General features: G+C 45.0%; 1 pseudogene; it reads right to left on the bottom strand.

Moving 5' to 3' along the window:
* Positions 1–258: 258 nt before the first annotated feature.
* LOC118091603 (U6 spliceosomal RNA) lies at positions 259–372 on the bottom strand (annotated as a pseudogene).
* Positions 373–4583: the final 4211 nt, after the last annotated feature.

Below are 4583 nucleotides of genomic sequence, written 5' to 3'. Positions count from 1 at the left end.
ACTCCCTGTCTCTCTCTAACCAGAGGGTATTACGACACAGCATAATGTAAAATTTCAATCAACATATCAACATAGCACTTGTCATTCATAAAACTACTCAGCCATCCATTTCATGCAACCACTATCTCATACACTATCTCCCATTAACCAATCACTCATTCAACAAACACCAATATCCATGCCCTGTTGAGACTTGGTTTTTTGGAGGGGAACCTTTTATTTACACAGCAAAAACACTTCCCCAAATCCTCTCTTACAAAAAATACGGAACGTTTCATGAATGTGCATCTTATCTTTGCACAGGGGCAATGCTTATCTTCTCCACATTGTTCCAGTTTTATTATATGTGCTCTTGTGTTTTTGATGCAGCCCCAAGTGGGTACCCTTCAACAGATGAAAATAGGGACATTTTTCACTCCCGCCCAACTGATCCTCCTCGACCAATCCACTTTTGGCTCCTTCCCCAAAAAATTATTATTGATTTAATAACAAATCAAGACTCCTTGAGTTCTGCTCCACTCCCCCTTTCTTCCCACTCAGGGCAGCCCCATCCTCTGCCTGCCTCTCAGAGCCAGCATTGGGTTGGGCCTCAGTAACAACAACCTCTTGTCCTCCTCCTCCTCACCCACTCTCCAGCAACCCTTACGAACTGCCCCAGGGAGGAGGCCTGCAGTGGCAGCCACGGAGAGGCCATGGGAAGCGGCCTCACAAACTCCACTAATGCTCAGGTCCAACGCTGGCTGATCCTTCTCCTTCAGCTCGGAAGGGAAAATAGGGACATTCCAGGATCAAGTCAGAAGCCGGGGTGGCTTCTGTAATTCTGGGACTCTCCCCGGAAAATCGGGACACTTGGAGGGTATGGAGATGTAGATTAAATTGTGAGTACTGTACAGAAAGGGGACGGGTGGCACTGTGGTCTAAACCACTGAGCCTCTTGGGCTTGCCGATCTGAAGGCCGGCAGTTCAAATCCCCATGATGGAGTGAGCTCCCGTTGCTTGGTCCCAGCTCCTGCCAACCTAGCAGTTCGAAAGCACGCCAAAAAGTGCAAGTAGATAAATAGGTACTGCTCCGGCGGGAAGGTAAACGGCATTTCCGTGTGCTGCTCTGGTTTCGGTGTTCCATTGCACCGGCTCCCTCGGCCTGTAAAGCAAGATGAGCACCGCAACTCCAGAGTCATCTGTGACTGGACTTAATGGTCAGGGGTCCTTTACTTTTACCTTGCTGTAAAGAGGCAGTGTTTTTATTGGTGAGATGCCCCATTTAGGCTGGACCCATTGAGACATCTGATTTCTCCTTTTTGTCGCTGTTTAAAAATCTACTACACCCAACCAGTCCTGTGGTTTTTATTGCTCCCAGTTTTGAGTCCACAGAGGAGGAGGGCTGCAAAAGTTGTGCAAAGCAGTATCTTCTCTTAAGCAGATCACCTAGCTAGCACTTCCAATTCCTTGGAAGGATGGGCCTCTGCATAGCTAAAGAGCTGACCAAGTATTTATTGGATCTGTTACCAAAGTTGCTAATGACCAGAGGTGTGTTTTCAAAGTAAGAACAGTAGCACAACACACACTATTTCTTCGCTTTATGGATTAAAAAGTCCTCTCTCTTTTCTGCAGTGCTAGAAAAAAAACACACTGAGTGATTTACCATAAAAATTGACAAGAGCATATGAAATGAACCCTTAGTTCTGGGGCAGACTTCGAGAGCCATATGACCCCTGAATAGATAGCAATTTCAGGTTTTTTTCTGATATCTTTACCCAGGGGTCAGCAAACTTTTTCAGCAGGGGCTGGGTCCACTGTCCCTCAGACCTTGTGGGGGGTCGGACTATGTTTTGAAAAAATAAATAAAAATGAACAAATACCCATGGCTCACAAAAAACCCAGAGATGCATTTTAAATAAATGAACACATTCTACTGCGCAGCCTGGGAGTCATTTTGGACTCACAGCTGTCCATGGAAGCACAGGTTAATTCTGTGTCCAGGGCGGTTGTCTACCAGCTCCATCTGGTACGCAGGCTGAGACCCTACCTGCCCGCGGACTGTCTCACCAGAGTGGTTCATGCTCTAGTTATCTTCCACTTGGACTACTGCAATGTGCTCTACGTGGGGCTACCTTTGAAGGTGACCTGGAAACTGCAATTAATCCAGAATGCGGCAGCTGGACTGGTGACTGGGAGCGGCCACCGAGATCACATAACACCGGTTCTAAGAGACCTACATTGGCTCCCAGCACGTTTCCAAGCACAATTCAAAGTGTTGGTGCTGACCTTTAAAGCCCTAAACGGCCTCGGTCCAGTATACCTGAAGGAGCGTCTTCACCCCCATTGTTCAGCCCGGACACTGAGATCCAGCGCCAAGGGCCTTCTGGTGGTTCCCTCACTGCAAGAAGCAAAGCTACCGGGAACCAGGCAGAGGGCCTTCTCGGTAGTGGCACCCGCCCTGTGGAACACCCTCCCATCAGATGACAAAGCAAAAAACAACTACGAGACTTTAAGAAGACCTCTGAAGGCAGCCCTGTTTAGGGAAGCTTTTAATTTTTAATATATTATTGTATTTTAAGATTCTGTTGTAAGCCGTCCAGAGTGGCTGGGGAAACCCAGTCAGATGGGCGGGGTATAAATATATTATTATTATTATTTATTATTTATTATTATTATTATTATTATTATTATTATTATTATTATTATCGTTTGTTGCAGTGGTCTCCTCTGTCGTGTCATTTGCAGGATTCTTAAGCTCCTGTTTGCATCCTCCCAACTTCCCTGGGAAAGTTTAGGATGTTCTTCTTCCATTGTCTCTCCAACCATTCCAGAGGTAGGTCAATTCCAGGAGTGTTGAGGAGATCTGCAGCTTCCGGTCTACTTGTTGCTGTGAGCTGACCTTCTAATGACGATAAGATGGAAAGGGAAGCCTGTGGAACAGCAAATATCCAAATAGGGGATGGATAAAAACAGAAGAATGATGTGTACAACCAATTTATAGATTTCAAGCCCTTCCATCAGAGGTCAGGGAGATAAACAACTACCTGACATTTAGAAAACACCTAAAGGCAGCCCAGTTTAGGGAAGTTTTTAATCTGTGATATTTTAATGTATTTCTGTATTTGTTGGAAGCCGCCCAGAGTGGCGGGGAAAACCCAGCCAGATGGGCGGGATGTAAATAATAAATAATAAATAAAATACTCATGTAAAAACACGCTGACTCCCGGACCGTCTGCGGGCCGGATTTAGAAGATGATTGGGCCGGATTCGGCCCCCGGGCCTTAGTTTGCTTACACATCTCTTTACCTTTCCTCACACAAACCCTTCCACCTTCCTGCTGAGGGAACAATGAAGGAAGAAACATCCTATGGTCTAAATCAATGAGTGCGCACAAGAAGGACATCAGACTAGAAGCAAAACCAGAGACAGACGTCTCCTTTTGAAAGACATAACGATTCTGAATACTGATGCAAGATTCGGAAACTGCTGGATTGTTAAGTGCTTCTCCGCATTTTACCATCTTTGGAAGTACAATGCAGCAAAACTGCAGGTATTTATGTACTTTACTAAGGACAGAAAACCCACCCACCCCAGGCAAATTCCAATAATGATTATTTTTATGGACAGAAAAGGTTATTTTCCCAAGCATGTATTTTTCTTTTCTCTGTGTATTTACTTTAATCCTGTCAATAACCTATCATGCGGCTGCACTCTGTTCATAGATTTTGGGGGAATGGGTAATGGAAAAGGGTAATTAGAATGCCTGCTTTTAATCAAGATTTGAATGTGCTAATTAGCCAAAAAAATCATTAACGGGATGGGGGTGGGGATACCAGGTAAAGGAAACATGGAATCCAAAATGAAACCCTACATATAGAAATAGCATTAATTGCATTAACATTCATAACAGACCAATTAGTGCACTTATATAGCTAGAAAGAAGAGGGAAATTGACAACCTTTTAAAAAGTGCAGCAACAAGACTTGTGATTCAAATTGACTGTAGCCCAGAATCGGAGTCAGAGGCACTATGCTACAACAATTTGTTGCAAGTTTGGGAAGGGAGAAATCAACCTTTATCTCATTTGTGTTGCTTTCACATATGCTCACTCATAATTCCAATCCAGCCCACTTTATCATTATTCTGGAGGAGTTTTTGTTATACTTTATATCTATATCTATATTTAGATCTAGATAGTGGTACCTCGACTTACAGGGACCCAGGTGGCACTGTGGGTTAAACCACTGAGCCTAGGGCTTGCTGATCAGAAGGTCAGCGGTTTGAATCCCCATGAGCTCCCGTTGCTTGGTCCCAGCTCCTGCCAACCTAGCAGTTCGAAAGCACGTCAAAATGCAAGTAGATAAATAGGAACCGCTACAGCGGGAAGGTAAACGGCGTTTCCGTGTGCTGCTCTGGTTCGCCAGAAGCGGCTTTGTCATGCTGGCCACATGACCTGGAAGCTATATGCCGGCTCCCTCGGCCAATAATGCGAGATGAGCGTGCAACCCCAGAGTCAGTCACGACTGTACCTAATGATCAGGGGTCCCCTTTACCTTTACCTTTTACCTCGACTTACGAACAACTCGACAACCGAATTTTTCGAC

This window comes from Zootoca vivipara, chromosome 10 (assembly GCF_963506605.1).
Source record: "Zootoca vivipara chromosome 10, rZooViv1.1, whole genome shotgun sequence".
Taxonomy (NCBI): domain Eukaryota; kingdom Metazoa; phylum Chordata; class Lepidosauria; order Squamata; family Lacertidae; genus Zootoca; species Zootoca vivipara.
This window is presented reverse-complemented; position numbering and strand designations above follow the sequence as displayed.